The sequence below is a fragment of the Chiloscyllium punctatum genome, chromosome 24 (assembly GCF_047496795.1).
Source record: "Chiloscyllium punctatum isolate Juve2018m chromosome 24, sChiPun1.3, whole genome shotgun sequence".
NCBI classification, from domain to species: Eukaryota; Metazoa; Chordata; class Chondrichthyes; order Orectolobiformes; family Hemiscylliidae; genus Chiloscyllium; species Chiloscyllium punctatum.
In genome coordinates, this window is record NC_092762.1 from 13,028,080 (window position 1) to 13,050,754 (window position 22,675).

Sequence of the window (22,675 nt, forward strand, 5' to 3'; positions counted from 1 at the left end):
GAGGGGGGACCTTATAGAGCTGTATAAGAACATGAGGGACATGGATAGGGTGAATGCTCTCAGTCTTTCTCCAATGTTTAGAGAATCGAGGGGAGATCAGTTTAAGGTTAAAGGGGAAGGAATAAAAGGGAACCTGATGGGCCACTTCTTTTCACAGAGGGCTGGTACATGGATGAGCTGCCAGACGATGTGGCTGAGGGAGGGGGGTGGTATTAACAACATTTCAAAAGCATAGAACATAGAACATAGAAAAATACAGCGCAGTACAGGCCCTTCGGCCCTCGATGTTGCGCCGACCGAAGCCTACATAACCTACCTAGCCCAATAACCTCCATATGCTTGTCCAATGCCCGCTTAAATGACCATAAAGAGGGAGAGTCCACCACTGCTACTGGCAGGGCATGAACTCACAACCCGCTGAGTAAAAAAATCTACTCCTAACATCTGTCCTATACCTACCACCCCTTAATTTAAAGCTGTGTCCCCTAGTAACAGCTGACTCCATACGCGGAAAAAGGTTCTCACTATCTAAACCCCTAATCATCTTGTACACCTCTATCAAATCACCCCTAAACCTTCTTTTCTCCAATGAGAACAGCCCCAAGTGCCTCAGCCTTTTCTCATACGATGTTCCTACCATGCCAGGCAACATCCTGGTAAACCTCCTCTGCACTCGTTCCAATGCCTCCACATCCTTCCTATAGTATGGCGACCAAAACTGCACACAATACTCCAGATGAGGCCGCACCAGAGTCTTATACAACTGCAACATGACCTCAGGACTCCGGAACTCAATTCCTCTAACAATAAAGCCCAGTACGCCATATGCCTTCTTCACAGCACTATTTACCTGGGTGGCAACTTTCAGAGATCTGTGTACATGGACACCAACATCCCTCTGCTCATCCACACTACCAAGTAGTCTACCATTAGCCCAGTAATCCATCTTCTTATTACTCCTACCAAAGTGAATGACTTCTCACTGAGCTACATTGAATTCCATTTGCCACCTTACTGTTCAGCTCTGCAACTTATCTATATCCCGCTGTAACCTGCCACATCCTTCTTCGCTGTCCACCACTCCACCGACTTTCATATCATCCGCAAACTTGCTCACTGAGCCTTCAAGCCCCTCCTCCAGGTAATTTATAAAAATGACAAACAGCAATGGTCCCAAAACAGATCCTTGTGGAACACCGCTAGTAACTGCACTCCGAGATGAACCTATACCATCAACTACTACCCTCTGTCTCCTTCCAGCCAGCCAATTCCTAATCCAAACCTCTAATGTACCCTCAATGCCATACCTCCGTAGTTTTCGCATTAGCCTGCCATGGGGTACCTTATCGAACGCCTTGCTAAAATCCATATACACCACATCTACTGCTTTCCCCTCGTCCACCTCCTTAGTCACCTTCTCGAAGAATTCAATAAAGTTTGTGAGGCACGACCTGCCCTTCACAAAACCATGCTGACTATCCGTGATCACATTCTGCCTGTCCAGATGTTCATAAATCCTATCCCTTACAGTTCTCTCTAAGACTTTCCCCACAACAGAAGTGAGACTCACTGGCCTATAGTTACTCGGGCTGTCCCTGCTCCCCTTCTTGAACAAGGGGACCACATTCGCTATCCTCCAGTCTTCTGGCACTATTCCCGTAGACAACGACGACATAAAAATCAAGGCCAATGGCTCCGCTATCTCCTCCCTAGCTTCCCAGAGGATTTTAGGATAAATGCCATCAGGCCCAGGGGACTTATCTATTTTCATCCTTTCCAGTATTTCCCAGACCTCTTCCCTATGTACCTCAATGCCATCCATTCTAATCACTTGTGACTCAATATTCACATCAACAACAGTGTCCTTTGGATAAATATGCGGATAGGAAAGGACTTGAAGGATATGGACCAACTGCAGGGAAATGGGGTTAGTGTGGATGGACATTTACAAGGTGGAGTCAAATCCCTTTGTTAATTAAAATCAAACACCCAGAGAAGCTTGCCTCACATCGTAATCTGTTAAAATATGAGTGACACAGATCTCCTACATTTCACTATTTAAACAAAAATTAGCCAGTTAGTTTCTTAACTTTAATAGTGAACACTAAACAAAAACTATTCGCAAATACAAGCCCCTCTTTTCTTAACTACTTACTATCTGACTCCAACTCTGTAAAAAAAAATACTGTTCTAACAACCTACGTATTAAATGTTACAATCTCAAGACCACACAGTCTCTATCTTCCCCGCTGTGTTCACTCTTTCAGCTGCTGGTCTCCCTGGGTCATTTTTATTTTAATGCAAGTATGTTTTACATGAACATGTGTCTTTGATAGAGAGTGTTTGAGATGGCCAGTTAGCACTCCTGCTCTACAGCAGTTACTCTGCTGTTGGATGGCAGCGGCTCTCCCTCTATTTTCAAAATGCTGGGTTTATTTACTTCCCATGATACAATAATTCTCATAATTTGATTGATTTCCAGGTGTACGAACAATAATATTCAAATTCCATTGGCTTCTGATATTATGAGCATTATTTAAAGTCTTTGATTGCAGTTGAATTGCTGTCACAACAGCAACCAAAACTCAGGCTTCCATTTCACAGTTAATTGTTACATTTGGAACAGTCTGACCATTAGCTGGCATCTGTGGCTGTACTTTCGATTCAGCAAAATCCATCCTATCTTAAAGTGAACAGACATTAATTAGATTCCAGGCAGTAACACACCCCGGGCTATCTGTTATTCTGTATACTAACCTCCTTGAACCTCTCCATTAGATTCCAGGCCGTAACTCACTCTGAGCTATCTGTTATTCTGTATACAACCCACCCTGAACATCTCAATTCGATTCCAGGCTGTAAATCACTCCGGGGTATCCGTTATTCTGTTTATAAACCACTCTGAACCCCTCAATTAGATTCCAGGCTGTAACTCAGTCCGGAGTATCTGTTATTCTGTATATAAACCACCCTGAACCCCTCAATTCGATTCCAGGCTGTAACTCACTCTGGGCTACCTGTTGTTCTGTATATAAACCACCCTGAATACCTCGATTCGATTGCAGGCTGTAACTCACTGCGGGCAATCTGTTATTCTGTATATAAACCACTCTGAACCCCTTGATTCGATTCCAGGCAGTTACTTCCTGTCAGGGTTGAAAGGGAAGGCTGGTAGTTATAGGGAATGCTGGCTGACTAAGGAAATTGAGGGTTTGGTTCAGAAAAAGAAGGAAGCATATGTCAGGTATAGACAGGATAGATCCTAACCCATGTCCATGGATTCCAGGCTGTAACTCACTCCAGGCTATCTGTTATTCTGAATATAAACCACCCTGAACCCCTTGATTAGATTCCAGATTGTAACTCACTCCGGGGTATCTGGTATTTTGTATATAACCCACCCTGAACGAATTGATTTGATTTCACTTCCTGTCATGTTAAGCTCATGTTTCTAACACAATCTAATCTCAATAAAGATCAATGTATCACTGGTCCTCCTATCTGCTGGCACTACCATCATGTTAACTTTCTGATGTTTATGTACATGATTACCTGTAGCAGTGAGTCGCAGGTAGACAGAATGGTGCTGAACACATTTGGCACATTTGCCTTAATCAGTCAGAGCATTGAGTATAGGAGTTGTTGTGGTATGTTGTATCTGTACAGGATGTTGGTGAGTCCACTTTAAGAATACTGCGTACAACTCGGTTTTCTGCAGAAATGACTTACACGGATGTTCCAGAACTGGAGGCTTGAGCTATTGGGAGAGGCTGATTATGTTGAGGTGTTTCCCCCTGGAGTGTCAGAGGTTGAGAGGCAACATTATACAGGTTTATAAAATCATCAGGGGCATGGATATGCTGAACAGCCATGTTCTGCTCCCAAGGATAGGGGAGTCCAGAACAAGACAGCATAGGCTGGAGGGGAGAGGGCGAATGATTTAGAAGGGACCTGAAGGTAAATAGAGAGTGGTGTGTGTACAGAAAGTGCAGTCAGAGGAAGTGGTCAAGGTGGATACAATCACAGGAGGATTATTGGCCAAATGCTGGTAAATGGGACTAAATCAGATTTGATATCTGATTGGAGTGAACAGATTGGACTAATGGGTCTGTTTCCATTCTGCATGACTCTCAGATTCTATAAGAGGGATGACGAATAATTCTGAAAGGACCTTTCCAGTCAGAATTCTCTTCAGTAGAAGGTTATCGTTTCTCTATGTTCACATTGATTGAAAGCTGCGTTAGTTAAATATTTGACAAAGAAGTGAGTCATGCACAATGGGACACAGACAGGAAAGTGGGGCTGAGACCCCAACCTGATCAGCCACGAACTTAGTGCCTGGTGGAGAAGGCTCAAAGTATCTCATGATCCACTCCTGCTCCTCACTCCCAAGTTCCTGTGTTCCATTCAGCCCCTCAAACCTGCTAGACAGGAGCAGTTGGAGGTTACTTACTCCTATAAGATGTTGCACAGAAACACAGGAGACCATTCAGCCCCTCAGTACTGTCCCACACTGTTTGAAGTGAATTGGGAAATGTAATTGGAAAACCCAGGCTGGGTACGAAAGAGGCCCCTCATCTCTCTTCACAGAGCTTCCCCTCTCTGCAACTTGTGCTTCATTTGTTAGTCATATTGTACACCCAGATTCAGTGTGAATACAGCCGCCCCCCGCCTCCCCCATACCTCACACAGCGATGGCTCACAAAATCCTCTGGTCTCCCTGTCTGCAACATTCAAAAACAGAACATTCATGAAAATAACACCCACTAACTTTCCAATAACAGAATGGGAGAACATCAGAAACAGGGGCAGGTTGTTCACTCCCCAAGCCTGCCTTGCCCTTCTTTAAGATCGTGACTGATCTGCTCTTCGTCTCAAATTTTCTTTCATATCCAATTCTTCATAGCCCTCAACTCTCTGACAGGTTAATGTCCATACACCTCCTCTTCAAATACGTTTAGTCATCTAGCTTCCCGAACACCCTTGAGGAGAGAAATCCTGACATTCAATCCCACCTGTTTGAAGAAAACACTCGCTGCTCCTATATCATGGGCTATTGATGTGAACAAAAGAGATTGAGACAAGGGTTCAGGTAAAAATGACTGGCCCCGATATCAAGGCAGTGGTTGACTTCTGTTGACATCAAGGACCTTAACAAATCTGAACTTAATGGGAATCAGAGTAACCTCTCCAGTGTTTGGGGTCAAACATGGCACAAAGGAAGATGGTCATCATCTCAGTCCTGGGTCACCTCTGTGCGAGATCCTCAGGGGAGCGTGCTCTTCACAAACACCTTCAGCTGCTTCATCAATGTCTCCCCGCCCCCACCTTCCCCACCATAAGATCAGAACTGGGGATAGTCGCTGAAGTTTCCACAATGTTCTGAACATTTTGTCCCCCGTCAACTCCTGATGTGGTCTTTGTCCATGTGTAGCAGGATCCAGACTCCATTGAGACTTGTGCTGTTAAATGGTCCGTAACATTCATGTAACAGCACTGCCTGACACTGCACATTGCCACAGTAAAACAAGAGTTCATTCAGCACCTCACGCTGGTTTCACAGGAATATGAGGAAGTCATTCAGCCCATAGACACTATTAGAGATGAACAGCGACAGCCCATTCAGTGCCTTCAGCCTATTACTGAGGAAGAGAAGGAGTCTAGTGTGATGGACCACACCAGAGCCCCTCGAAAATATTTGACGACAATAGCCTAGAGTCTAATGTTTTCACATTTTAAAGGAAATGCAAAGTGTCTGTTCCAGATGCAATGTGAATGGTCAAACTACTCGGTGAAGCAAAACACCATCTACTTAAACATGAAAGAGAAAATGAAACCAAAGAAAGAGGAATTTAGATTAACGTAATTCTATTGGACAGCTTAACAGAATAATAGATCTAGGAACTATTACTAATGAACTGTTCCAATATAGGGAAATCCCATAAACACAGCCCTTGGCAAAAAGGAATATTCAGACACAGATTGTCACAAACATTTCTCTAATCCAGGAATTAAAAACAGCATCAAGAGAAATTTCAGAGAGGGTAGCAACCAGGAGACCTTCACTGAAGCTTCCAACTCTGTGGAGACCCCAATAGTTTCTAATGTCACTGAGAAACCAAAACCCAGTGATCCTAATCCGTGAGAGCTGGCCACACCCATTCAGGCTGCATTAAAATAAACACAAGGCCTCCCTAGCTGTTACTCAAGTGGTTTTAACTACCCAGCTTGGTAACGATCGTTCAATCTCTCTCTTAAAAGAAACACGGACAAAATAACCTCTTAAAGCTGCAACATTGTCATACTCGTCAGTACAATGAGCTGTCAAACAGGAACCAGGGTTAACCAGTCAGGCCCTTGGCCCTGTCCAATCGGACGAGGTTGAAGCCAATCACTCCCTTGAGACCCTTATAGAGGAACAGTAGGAGGCCATTCCCACCTCAATGCACTTACACGGGGGCAGAATGAGGTAATTTTTGCTGATTCCTGATGCTGCCTGACCCGCTGTGCTTTTCCAGCAATTGATGCTCTACTCTGATCTCCAGCATCGGCAGTCTTATGTGTCTCCTAATTGATGCTCTAACATGATGAACAAGTGGGGCAGAGGCTGCACAAAGAGACTGTTCCACGTAGTTCCTCTTGGCTCTGTTGCTTATGATACACATGTGGAACTTTAACGTGGTTTTCTAGTGGTGAAGAGGGAAGCCATATGTCTTGTGTGAAGTCTCAAGAAGGCATCTTCCATCTCCGAGAAGCCAGCCTGTTGTTCTTTCTGTAGGGCGGAAGCTATTGGGAATGGATACCTGTTTTTGACGGAGGTATTCTGGCTGCTGTTGGGGATTGTAAATAACCTGACGTTCAGTACAGGGTTCACTCACCGACTGCACAATGACGTGGGGAGAGTTAATTAAGACATATAAACTATTAGGAAAGTCACGTTAGACTGATGAATGGACTCTCTAAGTTCAAATAATGCTGATCTTGTTCATGTTGACCTTGTCTAGGGCACGTCCTGTTCAGTGTAACCTGTTTGCCTTACTCTGTCCAAGTCTATTTCCACCCTATGATCTGTCTGGCCATGCTTACTATGATCTGCCTCCACTGCTAATAAATAAAGTGTTTCCCTGTACTGAGGTACATGTGACAATAAATCAAACCAATCAATCCTGGGTAAAGTATGGAACTTCTCTCCCTGTCAATGTGTCTTTTGGAAATAAGTGATCGCTGCCACTCCTCGTGTTTCAGCGTCACCGTTTCTTCATCTCTCACAGCTCTACAGATTAAACACTCAGCTTATTCACTCTATCCTCATGTTACCATCACCCGTGTCTGTGGTAAGGGAATCATTCCTTACAAAGGACATCAAATCTGTCCAGAGTGCCTCAAATGCTCTCTCAGCAAGGCACTACAACAGCAGGAAGATGGCTTTACTTATGTACTCGAGTCATCTTACAATGAAGGACTGCATACCATTGACTGCACCCATTATGTATACAGGGTTTGATTCGGATCGGTCAGCATAGACTTGTGAGTGGGAGATCATGCTTCCCAAATTTCTTAAATTCGTTTGATGAAGTTACCAGGATGTTTGATGAGGGCAGAATGGTAGATGTAGTCTCTATGGATTTCAGTCAGGCCTTTGATAAGGTTCCACATGGCAGGCTGCTCAGGAAGGTAACATCTCGTAGAATGCGGGGGGAACTGGCCAATTGGATACACAGTTGGCTTGATGGTAGGAAGCAGAGGGTTGAGTGGAAGGATCTTTGTCAGACTGGAGGCTTGGTCCATTGCTGTTTGTTATCTATGATTTGGTTGAGAATGTACAAGTTATGATTAGTAAGTTTGCAGATGACACTAAAGTAAGTGGGAGCATGGTCAGTGAGGAAGTTTATCAGAAATTGCAACAGGACCTTAATCAGGTGGGGAAGTGGTCCGAGAAATGGCAAATGGAATTTAATATCGATGTGTGATGTCTTACATTTTGGGAACTCAAATCAAGGTCGGAGTCTCATGGTGAATGGGAGGATCTTCAAGGGTGTAGTGGGCAGAGAGACCTTGGAGTTCAGGTGTACGGTACTCTGAGAGTGGAGTCACAGGTAGACAGGGCAGTGAAGAAGGCTTTTGGCACATTGGCCTTCATCAGGTAGGACATTGAGTATAGAAGTTGGGAATTTATGTTGCAGTTACACAGGACTTTGGTAAGTCCGCACTTGGAGTATTGTGTTCAGTTTTGTCACCTTGTTATAGGGAGGATGTTATTAAATTAGAAAGGATGCAGAAGAAATTTAGAAAGACGTTCCCAGGACCCAATGGTCTGAGTTATAGGGAGAGGTTGTACAAGCTAGGACCTTTTCTTTAGCATGTAGGAAACTGAGGGAGTCCTCAAAGAGCTGAATCAGATCATGATGGTGGGGTTAATGCTCTCAGTCTTTTTCCAAGGTTTAGAGAATCGAGGACGAGAGAGGACCAGTTTAAGGTTAAAGGGGAAGAATAAAAGGGAACTTGAGGGGCCACTTCTTTACACTGATGGCTGGTATGTGGATGAGCTGCCCGCAGGTGTGATTGAAGGAGATACATTAACAACATTTCAAAAGCATTTGGATAAATATGTGGATAGGAAAGGACTGGAAGGATATGGGCCAACTGCAGGGAATTGGGGTTAGCGTGGATGGACATTTACAAGGTAGAGTCGAAACCCCTCTGTAAATGAAACCCAAACACCCAGAAAAGCTGGCCCCACCTTGTAATCTGTTAAAATATGAGTGACACAGATCTCCTACATTCCACTATATAAACAAAAAATATCAAGTTAGTTTCTTAACTTTAATAGTGAACACTAAACAACAACTATTCACAAACACAAGCTCCTCTTTTCTTAGCTACTTACTATCTGACTCCAACTTTGTAAAAATGTTCTGTTCCAACAGCCCACATATTAAACATTACAGTCTCAAGACAACACAGTCTCTATCTTCCCTGCTGTGTTCACTCTTCCAGCTGCTGATCTCCCTGGGTCATTTATTTTATTGCAAGTAGGTTTACATGAACATGTATCTTTGATAGAGATTGTTAGAAATGGCCAGTTAGCACTCCTGCTCTACAGCAGTTACTCTGCTGTTGGATGGCAGCGGCTCTCCCTCTAGTGTTCAAATGCTGGGTTTATATACTCCCCATGAGACAACAATTCTCATAACTTGATTGCTTTCCAGGTGTCCAAACAATAATATTCAAGTTCCGTTGGCTTCTTGTATCTTGAACGTTATTTAAAATCTTTGGTTGTATTTCAATTATTGTGAAAACAGCAACCAAAACTCAGGTCTCCATTTCCCAGCTAATTGTGACATATGGAGCAGCCTGACATTTAGCTGGCATCTGTGCTGTACTTTCTATTCAACAAAACCCGTTCTATCTCAAAGTGCCCATAAATACTTTCGGCTTCATCAGACCTCCCTCCTTCAGAAAAAAACAGAACCATGAGAATGAAAAGATGGCTTCGTTTCTTTTCCTCTAATTCTTAATCCCATTGTTATGAAATACAAAAGTATTAATCTCAGTTATGTCATTGATATTAATTTTGTACACCTATTTAAACTGGAATAAGTCAAATCTTATCTAAAGTTTTTCCTTTAAATCCGCGATAACCCATCTGCTATCACATTTTAGACTCCACAGCATGTACATTTTGTAAATTTAAAGTTGGTGTGATACGACCCCCAGGAAATCCTCTCATATTCTGGTCTTTAAATATTCCAAAAAACGTGAGAGGTTTGTCGTTGTCCACAATCATCTCCGACAATTTATTTGTCACATAAACATTAAAATATTGTCAGGTCAGTGCAAAACCTAATCATTCTTTTTCAATAATGGAGAATGTTGTATTTTTCTTTCTGGTGGATATTGCGTTTTTTCGACAAGTAGCCAATTAGCCATTCAAATCCATCATAACCTTTCTGTATCAATGCATCTCCAAGCCCTATATCCCTAGAAGCAAATAGAATTTTCAAAGGGTTTCAAAATATTTGGTGTAGCTAAAACTGGTGCGGTGATTAATCCTGCTTTAAAATTCTCAAATGCCTCCTGGCATTGTTCTGTCCACCACAATTCTGTGTTCTCCTTTAATAAATCCATCAGTAGTGCCCATACGCTGCTGAAGTTTGGAACAAACTTCCAATAGAATCCAATCAGTTCCAAAAATTGAAGCATCTCTTTCTTCGAGGATGGTTGTGGAAATTCCTCAAAGTCTTTGTGTTCCATGGGGTCAATCTTCCATTTCCAATATAATGTCCCAAGAACGTCCCATCTGCCTTTGCGAATTCTGTTTTCTTTAAGTTTATTACCAAGTTTGCTTCTTGTAATCGTTCAACATGCTCTGCCAACTGTAACATGTGAGCTTTCAATCACTTGCTAAAGATCACTCCATCATACAGATAAACTATACAATTTGTTCATCTGACCAGCACTCTGTTCCTGAGTCACTAAACCTGGCTGTGAAGGGAATTCCTATCACTGGTGGCAATACTAATACGTCATCCCCACAGGAAATCGTCAAAATATCAGAGTTTTTTTTATCTGCCACGTGCTTCATTCTATGCTGTGCCCTTCAGGTGCTGTTTAGCTAACTCACCTACTCCATCTAATCTCTCCCTCACCTCACATACATAATCCGAGTGTGAGATCTCTGACTTCGGTCCTGTCAATTTATATTCAATTAATTCCAAAGGACCTCTCACTTCAAATACTAACTCAAAGGAAATAAACTGAGTAGATTTATTTGGGGCAAATAACTTTTGTCCAATGGCAAACAATTCAATGAGACACCTTCATTCCAATCATTCCGGTAATCCTGAAAGTACACTGTTAATATGGTCTTCAGCGTCTGATGCTAACTTTCCAAGGCTCCCTGGGATTCAGGATGGGACGCCCTTGATTTAAACTGCTGTATGCCTAAGGTATCCATGACTTCCTTAAACAGCTGATTGGTAAAATGAGACCTTGGTCTGACTGAATCTCTCTGCGGTGCCCACAGTGAGTAAAGAAAGCTACCAACTCCTCCACCTCCCTTTTTATCTTCACACTCCATAATAGAATTGCCTCTGGAAATCTGGTAGACACATCCATTATGGCTGGCATTTCCACTTTTATTTTAGATAGGGGAGCTACACAACTCATCATAACCTACGTGAAATGTTCTTCGAATGCAGGAATTGGTAACAAAGGTTCTGGCTTTATTACTGCCTGTGACTTACCTACCATTTAGAATTTTTGACATATACATCAAAAAATAACCACGTTCGTGTGCATTCCAGGCCACTAGAAATGCCTCTGTACCTTAACCTGATTCTTCCGTACACCTAGGTGACCCCCTGCAGTTAGTTTATGTGCTACCCGTAACACTGTACGCTATCTCTAACACAAGCTGGTGCACTTCGGCCCATTTCCCTTCTGCACTAACCTATCGGGGTCGCCATTTTAATTTTAGCATTCTTTCTTTAAGTTAATAACGTTCGACAATATATTGTGATTCCTTTTCTCTGTGTGTGCATGTGTATGTGTGTGTGAATGTGTGTGAATATATCTGTTGTAAGTCCATTAGCCTTTCTGGACTAAACACCTCTGCCTGACCCTCTGCCTGTTCAGGGTTTTCCTGCACCGTGACATCAAACAGGGGGTCAGTTCACTGCACATCAACTCCTTTGGTTTTTTATTTCGGTTTTCCTTCCTGCTCTAACTTATGACAGTGGAATCTTGTTACTATATAGTCTGGAAAAATCCTGGGTATTTTTCTTTTAACTCCCCAATTCCCTCGTTTTCCTTTTGCCTTCTCCAGCACAAGGGGTGCCACTCCCACATTGGATCCTGTTAAATCGTTCACAAGAATAAACTGTATTCCTGGAAATGATACTCTGTTACTCACTGTCACTGTTACTTCCCCAACCTTGATTTCGCATTCCAACCTGATGTTACTCAAGGGAATACTTAATTTCTAACCCCATTCCACAAATTGTCACGATCTTGATTAATATGTCAGAAGGAGTGAAAATACTTTCATCTCTCACTATTAGAGGCCGAGATAAAGTGAGGGCTACAGATGCTGGAGATGAGAGTTGAAAAGTGTGGGGCTGGGAAAGCAGAGCCAACCAGGCAGCATCCAAGGGGCAGAAGAGTTGACGTTTCAGGCATAAATCCTTCATCAGGAAAGTGGGGGGTGGGGTAAGGGAGGGAGAAGGGGGCTGAGAAATAAATAGGAGAGTGGGAGTGGAGCCGGGTGGAAGATAGCTTGGAAGGCGATAGGTAGATGCAGGTGGGGTGTGATGATGATAGGTCAGAGAGGAGGATGTTGTGGATAGGTGGTAGGACAATGAGAACCCTCAAACTAGAACCATCATCAACGTTGACTTCACCAAATTCCAAATCTCCCCTCCCCCAACCTCACCCAGATTGAACCATTCAATCTCGCACTGCCCTCTTGTACTGCCCTAACTGGCCATCTTCCTTCCCACCTATCGACTCCACCCTACCCTCCGACATATCACTGTCACTCCCATCTACATCTTCTTATCGTCTTCACAGTGACCCTTCCAGCCTCATATTTATCTTTCAGCCCCCTTGTCCCCCCACCCCTCCTGACGATGGGTTTCTGCCTGATATTCGATTGTCCAGCTGTTCAGATGTTGTGCTTTTCTGGCGCCTCACTTCTCAACTATTAGAAACTGAGCAGATCCCATATCTCACACAAATTATAACTTCTTGTCCTTCTCCCTCCGATCTTTCTGAGTAAACTTAATCTACAGAGGCGAATTCTTTCAGAGATCGGGTACTAACTCCATACCCAGACCCTGCCTCGGCTGTGCACTCTCCTGCAGCTCCTCGGCTCTACTTGGGGTCTCCTTTACCAGTTTCACTAATTCCACTGGGCTTAGCCTCTTCTACCACATCTTTCCCCAAAGTGCCTACAGTCAACGCCCATCACAGTGTGTCCCAGCTTACTGCAGTGAAACCACCTTTTCCCAGTGCCCTCCTTAAACCATCGGCACTATCATTTTATGTTTTCCACGCCCTTATAGTGAGAACACCTGAGGCCTTTCACCTCCTTTCAACCCCTTTGGGCTTCTTTTTTCACTTGTAGTAAACTATTGTGCGCTACTGTTCGCTTTGTAATGTGTGATCTTCCCTTCTCCCAATTTCTATCCCTCACAGGATGAACATTCTCCAAGAAGCTAAATTTCATCTCATGCACCAATGCATATTTACCTGCCATTTCTGCCACGTTTCTCGCTTCTTACACTTTGTTCATGCACATGAATTCTTACCGTCTCCGGACGTCGCGCAGAATAATCTCCCTTCGAGCCTCACAGGTCTTATCTATTTTTAAGTCCAGCACCCATCTATCAAAATGACTGTAGTTAATTATTTCAAACTTAACATAAGTCTGACCTGGTTCCGTCTCTGTTTTTATGAACCTCTGTCTATATGCTTCTGGTACCAATTCATAGCCAATCAAAATAGCCAATTTGACATCTGCATAATCTCTTGACCCCGCATCTGACGGCGCTGCACATGCCTCACCAGCTGTGCCCACCAGCTTAGTCTGAACGAGCATTACCCACAAGTTCACTGGACACACCATCTGCCGAGTCATTTTTTCAAATGAAATAAAAACGTTTTTGACATTTTTCTCAGCGAAATATGGCAAGGTACTAACATAGTTGTATACATCCCGATGTTCTCCCTTCATCTCCATCCTGTTAATTTAACTTTCTTGTCTAATTCCCAACTTCTGAATTTCAAATTCTCTCTCTTTTTCCTCTCCTCTTTTTTTCTCTCTCTGTTTCTGTCTCTTTCTTTATCTTCTAACTTCAGTTGCCATATTTGCAATTTAAGTTTTTTCTAACTCGACTGTTTCTTTGATACATCAAAGTGCTTGACCAACTCCATTATAATTTCTGGTTTCCTTTTGTCCCTGGTTAAACCCAATTTCAACCTATTTACTAATTCTAAAAAATGCCCTGCTTCTGTCTTTCTAAACTTTCTTGGCAAATTTGTGAACCTCTTTAGTAATGTTAAAAGCCATTTCCCTCACTTTTACTTGAAACAAGCACCAGTAAACAAAATTAAACAGATTTTCCGACCGGTTTTATTTGAAGATCTTGGTGACTAATTACAACGTGTTGGAATTTGCTTGAACATTTTGTACCCGAAATCTGTTCAAATCTGTCCAAGTCCCTTACGGCAGGGCCCGAAACTGTGAAGACATCTATGTCGCGCACTTCTGTTAAGTAAAACCACAAACCCAAAAAAGTTCACCTCACCTCGTAATCTATTAATACATGAGTGACAAAGAACTCCCAAATTCCACTAATAAAAGAAAAATAACAGTTCGTGTATATGCAAGTTAGCTCGCTGTGCTTGAAGGTGTGTTTTCTGACGATTCGACACTATAACTAGGTAACATCATCAGTGAGAGTCTCTGCTGAAGTGCTGGTGGTATGTCGCGCCTCTCCATTTATAGGTCTTGGGTTTTTAAGATGGGTGATGTCATTTCCAGTTCTTTTGTTTTACAAGAGAAGGTAGACAGGATCTAAATTGATGCGTTTATTGATGGACTTCTGGTCAGAATGCCATTCCTCTAAGAACATCCTTGCGTGTCTTAGTATGTGCGTGCATTGTCCCAGTCAAAGTGGTGCCCTTCTTTGTCTGTATGTATGGAACATAGTGATAATGGGTCATGTCTTTTGGTGGTCAGCTGGTTTTCGTGTATCCTGGTAACATGACAACAGGACCATTTCAATGGCGGAATAATGATTTTATACAGACTGTTTAATTAATGTGTATGTGCAGATATGTAACATTTTTCATATGTACACAACACATTCTAAATGAACAATGGAGACACAGTTAACAAAAAGTAATGCATATGATGTATAAAATTTATAAAACATTAAAACATCATCTGATCCTTATCTAAAGTGATATGTTTCCCCTTCTCTCAACGTTCCCTCCTTTTCTAGAATTCTCTACTCCAATCTCTCCTTCTTCTCAGGATGTGTGTTATAAATTCTTGCTTCTGGTGTGCCAACTTATTTCAGTTAATCCCCTTTCTACCAGGATTCAATATATTGGCCTGCTGGGCTCTTTTCAAAGCTAGTGTCTGTCATATTATTGGAGATAAAAATTCTGACATCAGAGCCAGCATTTGAATACATTACTCTGTTGTCCATGCACTATACAAAGGACCACAGCAAACAGGAATTGCCAAAACATTGAGAGATGTACATCTAATTCTTTCAATGCTCTAGTTTTCTCATTTTTCACATTTCCTCATCTATGTTCTCTCGCCCTTTCTCTCTTTGTATCTAGTTAAGAAAATTACCAATTATTCTTTGCGTCCCTTCTCTCAAAGCTCCTTCTTTCAGTTTATATCTATTGCTCTCTTCTAGATGTAATGTGAGTATAATTGAGCAATGTAACTGCAAAGACATTCAGGAGGAGCTGGCCAGAGTTCATTGGAAGGGGAGCTGAGCTGGGCAGACCGTGGAGCAGAAAAAGCCGGAATTTCTGGGGATATTTCGGAGGATATCAGAAATTCTCCCAAAGGTGATGAAACGTACTCATGGGAGGACAAGGCAGCCATGAGTGATAAGGCAAAAGAGGAAACATACAATGTGGTGAAGATGATTGGGAATCCAGAGAATTCATTGGCTCTGAAATTAAATAAGGCTGGCATCACTGACACTACAGAGCTCTTAATCATGGTCAGGGAGAGAAACAGTGAAGACACATTCACTTTAAACACAGAAGATGGTATTACTCAAGGAAAATTATTCAGGTGAATTAAACAATTGAATTAAAAACAGTTAATTGGTTTTGCAGAATGTGTCAGATTGAAAGCATGACCCAGGAAGAGGCCCTCAGCAGAATGTTAGTATGAAAATGGAAGTGTTACCACATCAGAAACTAGAGTAGGTCACTGAATACATGACTGATGGTTGAATGGGTCTCGATGTGAACTAAGGGACAGACAGCAGAATTGCATTGCAGATATTGCAGCTCAAAACTGCGTATTTATGTAGTGCTGTAGACTACAGCAGCGGGAGAAGCAGAACAGCATTCAACCACAACCTGTAACTTTTAGCCTCGAATAATTTCTACAGTCTGCCATTACCATCAATACGATCTATGTTTCAGTAATGACTGTGAGTGAACATGACCGGGTCAGAACCCCGTGAACCTAAACCTGATGCTAACCCATTAAAGCTACCACATTTGACAAACAGATCTGATCGAAGCTCCGCAATCCTGTCACATTCTGTCATAAATGGTGATGAATGATTAAATGACTGGAGCAAAGGGCTCCACAAATATCCCCATCCTCAGTAATCGAACAGCTCTGCACATCAGTGTAAAAGACTAGTATGTGGTAGCTGCACCACCCTCAGCCAGAAGTGTTGAGTTGATGATCCACCTCACTCTCGCCATGATAGCCACAGAATCACAGATGCCCGTCTTCAACCAATTCGATTTGATGTTCGTGACATGAAGAAAAAGCTGAACACAGTCCGTACGAAAAAGGCAATGGTCCCTGACACCATTCCTGAAATAGGTCTGAAGACTTATGCTGCACAACAAGCCGTGTCCCTGGGAAGCTGTTTCATTCCAGCTCCAACTCTGACATCTCCCTGGTAATGTGGAAAATTACTCAACTATGTCCAGTTCCTAAGAGGATTATAATTACAATCTGGCCAGTTACCTCCCTCTCAGACCCACCTCGACAGTCAAATTGGTGGGAGTTCTTTTTAACAGAGTTATCAAGCAGCACAGAAATAACCTGCTGAGAACAATTTCAGATAGGTCCCCATGTAGAGATGGTGCTGCTGTGGAAAGGTCACTGGATTACTAATCCAGACCAAGCTAATGCTCTGGCAGCTGGTGTAAGTTAAATACAATTGACAAAATATTAAGATGCAAAATCTGGTGTCCGTAAATAGTGACCTTCAAACCAATGTCGATTGGACACACCAATTTGCTTCACAAATGTACTTTCAGAAGTGAATCCCCCGTGCTTTCCTGCCTGGCCTAAACGTGACTGCAGACACACAGACATGTGGTCAACTTTGCAATGACCTCTGAATCGGCCAAACAAGACATTCTATTGTATCAAACTGTTCCGAGGTCTAAAGGATAAAACCAGAAGAACACCCGGCCCCAGCCTCAGTATCGGAAAAAGGGAACGGGAACACAGTCCTGTTGACCCTGCAGAGACCTCCTTCCTAACATCTGAGAGCTTGTGACAACATTTACAGCCTACATAGAAACATCGGGAATGGAGTAGGTCCCCATTCCAGTTCATGTTCAAATATGTACACAATGCACTTTTTCCACACACTGTACACATCCCTTAATGTGATTAACTGTGGGAAGCTATAAAGTAGGAAGTGCACTAGTCCCTTTGGTCCATCGAGTTTGCTACCCAATTCAATATAATGACACCTGGCCCTTTATTTCCTTATCGTTCTCCTTCTCTCCCACCATTCCTTTACTATCTCTAAGTCCTTATTTATATTCAGTGTCTTGGCTTCCAGCTTCGAGTGCATTCCCCAGGTTCACCAGTCGCTGAGTGCAGACATTTATTGTCATCTTATTGTAGAATGGTCTGTCTGTACCTAATACTGTGGACCCTTGTTTTAGACACCACAGCCAGGGGAATTATTATCCCTGCTTCCAATCCGTCTCACCCTGTCAGATCTTTATATATCTCACTGAGATCTCCACCCATTTTCCTAAACCCCAAGGAATACAAGCCCAGTCGCCCCAAACTCTGCTCCCACAACAAGCCTGTCATCACAAAGATCGGTCTGGTCATCCTTCACTGCTCTCCCTCAATGAAAGGTTTGTCCTTTATTATGTACTGAGACCAAATCTGCAGAATACTGCACAGTGTTTGAGATAGGGTCTCACCAAAGCCCTCTACAGCTGCAGTAAGACACCCTTACTCCTGGACTCAAATCCCCCTGAAATGAAGGTCAGCACATCATTGATCTTCCTATCTGATTTTTGCTCCTGCAATATTGCTTTCAGTGACTGATCTACAGGGAGATCCAGATCCTTTGCAGTGTTACAGCTCCCCACTTGGTACGTCTATGTACACTGGACAGCGTGTGAATGCCATTCCCAGTATTGCCTGCTGGGTTCAGACCTCACTGTGCTGCAGGGACCTCAGAGGGCCGCGCAGAAGGAAACAACAAAAAGGCCCATACGTCGCTTTTCAGATCAACATGTTTCAAACAATCCCTTTTCAAACGAAAAGCTGCCAATCTCTTGTTCCCACCAATGGGCACACTTTCACCTCAACCCACCTTGCTCTCCATCTGCCACGTATTTGCCCATTCACTCCACTTGTCTTAGTCACCTTGAAGCTTTTTTACAACCTCCTCACCCACTCGCAATCCAACATCCTTTAGTTCTATCAGCAGGTTGGGATATATTGTATTTGATTCCTGCAACCAAATGTTTAATGGGTATTGTGAACAACTGGGACCTGAGCACCGATCTCTGTGATAGCCCAGAAACCTTCCTCTGTTATTTTATTTAAATAATATTTATTTCCTGAATCTGCGTGTGACTGGCTGGGCCAGCATTTATTGCCTGTCCCTGGTTGCCCCTTGAGAAGGTGGTGGTGAGCTGCCTTGTTGAACCACTGCAGACCACTGTGGATTCAGTGACAGTAACACCATTGAATGCCAAGGGGCACGTTAGATTGTATTTTAGTGGTGATGTTCACGGTCTGGCATTTGTGTGATGTGACTATTACTTCCCACTTGTCAGCCTGGATACTGTCCAGATCTTGTTATATTTGAACATGGACTGCTTCAGTATCTGAGGAGCCACAAATGTTGCTGAACATGGTGCAATCAATGGCAAACATCTCCACTTCTGACCTTAAAATGGAGGCAAGGTCATTGATGAAGCAGCCCTGAAAATGTATGGGCCTCGGCCACTGCCCGAGGGACTCCTACAGATTTATCCTGGTTCTGAGTTGACTGACCTTTATAAACCATGACCATCTTCCTACGTGTCAGGTATGATTCTAACCAGCGGGGAGTTTGGCCCTGATGCCCATTGATTCCAGTTTTGCTAAGGCCCCTTGATAACACACTTGGTCGAATGCAGCCTTGATTTAAAGGGCTATCACTCTCATCCTACCTCTGGAATTCAGCTCTTTTGTCCATGTTTGAAACACGGTAATGAGGTCAGGAGCTGAGTGGCCCTGGTGGAGCCCAAACTGGGCGTCATTGACCAGGTTATTGCTGAGCAGGTGCTGCTTGAAAGCACTGAGACCTTCCACCACTTTACTGATGATCGAGAGTAGACTGATGCGGTGGTATTGGCCGGATTGGATTTGGTCTGCTTTTTATATACAGGAGATACTTGGGGTAATTTTCCATGTAATCGGGGAAATGTTGTTGTAACGGTATTGGAACAGCTTGGTGAGGGCAGTGACAAGGCCTGGAGCACAACGTTTCAGTACTATTGCCAGAATGTTGTCAGGGTATGTACCCTCTGAGGTATCCAGTGTCTCCAACTGAATCTGGATATCGTGTAGAGTGAATCAAATTGGCTGATGACTGGTAACTGAATAGTTGAGGACCACTGGAGGAGGCCGAGATGAATCATCCACTCAGCACTTCTGACTGAAGATTGTTGCGAATGCATGAACGTTATCTTTTGCACTGAAGTGCTAGGCTCTTCCATCATTAAGGATGGGGATACTTGCGGAATGTCCTCCTCCGATAACTTGTTTAATTGTCCATAATTATTCTCTACTAGAAGTAGAAGGGCTGCAGAGCTTAGATCTGCACCGTTGCTTGTGGGATCACTTAGCTCTGACTATGACGAACTGCTTATGCTGTTTGGTACGCAGGTAGTCATGGTTGGTGACTTCATCAGGCTGACACCTCATTTTCAGGTATTCCCAGTGCTGCTCCTGCCCTCCTGCACACTCCATTGAATCAAGGTTGATCCTCTGGCTTGATGGTAATTGTTGTGAGGAGGATATGCCAGGCCATGAGGTTGTGCTGGAGTACAATTCTGCTGCTATTGATGACCCACAACATATTATCGAAACCCAGACTTGAGCTGCTAGATCTGTTCAAAGGCTGTCCTATTTAGCATGGTGACAGTGCCACCTAAAATGGTGGAGGTTATTCTCAATATGCAAGTGTGTCTTTATCTCCACAATGACTATGCAGTGGTCACTCTTACCCGATACTGTCATGGACAGATACTTCTGCAGCTGGCAGATTAGTAAGGCTGTGGTCAAATATGGCTTTTCCCTCTTGTGGGTTCCTTCACCACCTGCCGCAGACCGAGTCGAGAAGTTATATCCTTTCGGACCCAACCAGCTCAATCAGTAATGCTGCTGCTGAACCACTCTTTTTGTGGACATTGACGTCCCTAACCCAGAGTACATTTTGTGCCTTTGCCACCCTCAGCGCTTCCTCCAAGTGTTGGTCAGCTTGGAGGAGTACTGACTCATCAGTTGGAAGAGGCTGGTACATGGTAATCAGCAGGAGGTTGCCTTTCCCATGTGTAAACTAACGCCATGAGAGTTCATGGGATACAGAGTCACTGTTGAGGACTCCCAGAACAATTCCCTTCAAACTGTATCCCACGGTGCCACCACTTCTGCTTTGTCTGTCCTGCTGGTGAGAGAGGAGATATCCGGGGAAGGTGATGGGGTGTCAGGGGTATAGTCATACTCACAGAATCAGACCTTAAATACAATGTCAGGCTGTTGCTTCACGTGTCTGTTTATTTCTATTCACTGTCTCCTGCCAGCTGTCCCATTCTAGAAGGATGGCCATATATTCACCCCAATCCACTCAGATTTGATTTTGCAAACTAGGCTTGGAGCTTTACCAAAATCTTTCTGAAAATCCACATGTTTTACATCCATTGCTTCTCTTTCATTTGTCTCCCAGTCTGTTTCTCAAACATAATTCCCATTTCATAAACCCGTGTTAGTATTGTCTATGACCATTATTTTCAGTCCCAATCATTTCTCCCAAACGATTTACTTTCTATGTTCTATGTTCCATGTACTATTTCGTTTTCCACGCCAGACTTGGTTTTCCTGGTATTGTCAGAAAGTTCTGTGAAGACAGAACTGAAGTAGTGGATTCATAGTTTTGCCATTTCCCTGTTTCCCATTCTCCATTCTCTGGTTTCAAACTGGAAAAAACCTGCACTTCTTTTTCATACTTCTCACATTGACATAATTTGACAAGCTATAACAGTTCACTCTTATAACCTTTGTGAACATTATCTTCAGAAACCCATCAATTCTTGTGTAAAGCTGCTCAATCATTGACCTTCCACATCATATACTCACAGGAGCATAGTCTCTGTGCCAACAGAAATACAGCACGATCTATATTAGTCCCTCTTTCCGACAAAAGGCTGATAGCCTGGAATGTTATGGCACTTCCAAGTGCTTGTCCAAGTACTTTTAACAGTTGAGAGGTTAACCTTGATAACTCCCCTCTCAGAAAGTACTTTCCAGACCCCAACACCCTCTGGGTGAAGAAAACGTCATCTTTAAATCCTCTCTGAACCTCAAACCCTTCACTTTAAAAGTGTGCTCCCCTGTTCTTGATCCTCTGTATAAAAGGAACAGTTGCTGTCTGTCCACTCTGTCGATGCCCCTTGTTAACTTAGCCTTCTGAATCACATCCCCCTCAGCCTCTCTGTCAAAAGGAAACAACCCGAGCCTATCCAGCCTCTCTCCATAGCTGATATGCTCCATCCCAGGGAACATCCTGGTGAATCTCCTCTGCAACCCCCTCCAGTACAATCACATCCTTCCTTATAATGAGGCTCCCAGACCGACATACAGTACTCCATCATGGACTAAACCAAGCCCTATATAATACTTATAATCTACTCCCTGATTAATAAACGTTCCACCCAATGTTAAATTCTTAACTAGTCCATTACCCTGTTCAGTCACATTCAGGGATGTGTGGAGAAACACCCTCCCTAGTGTACTGCCAATCATTGTATACACCCCATGTCTGGTTCCTCCTTCCAAAGTACATCACCTCATATTTATCAGGATCACATTCCATCTGCCATTGACCTGCCCATGTGATCATTCCACTTGTATTTTCCTTTAAAATCAGGCCTTCCTCCTCACTGATAACCACCCGGTCAATCTTTGTGTCAAACACAAACTTGCTTATCACAACTCCCACCCCCCAACCACCACCTCCCCCTCCAGATTCACATCTCTACCATTTATGAATGCTACAAACAATAAGGGACACAGCAGTGATCCCTGTGGTACACCAGGGGACACTGGTCTCCAGTCACGCAAACAGCCTTCTCCCACCACCCTTTGCCTCCTGACACTAAAACAATTTTTGCTGTAACTTTTCAAGTTATCCTTGATACTCTGAGATTTTACTTTATTTTTTTCAGTTTCCCATGCGGAGCTTTCTCAAAGGCATTGCATCAAAACTAAAGAAGCGACCTCCTCAAACTCATTGAATCAACTCCATTAGTGTGACTTCACTCTGATAAAGTCATGATGATTATCCCTGATCAAACCTTGCCATTCTGATTGGAGTTCAATTTTTTCCTTCTCTATTTTCTCCAGTAGTTTCCCGAACAGTGATTT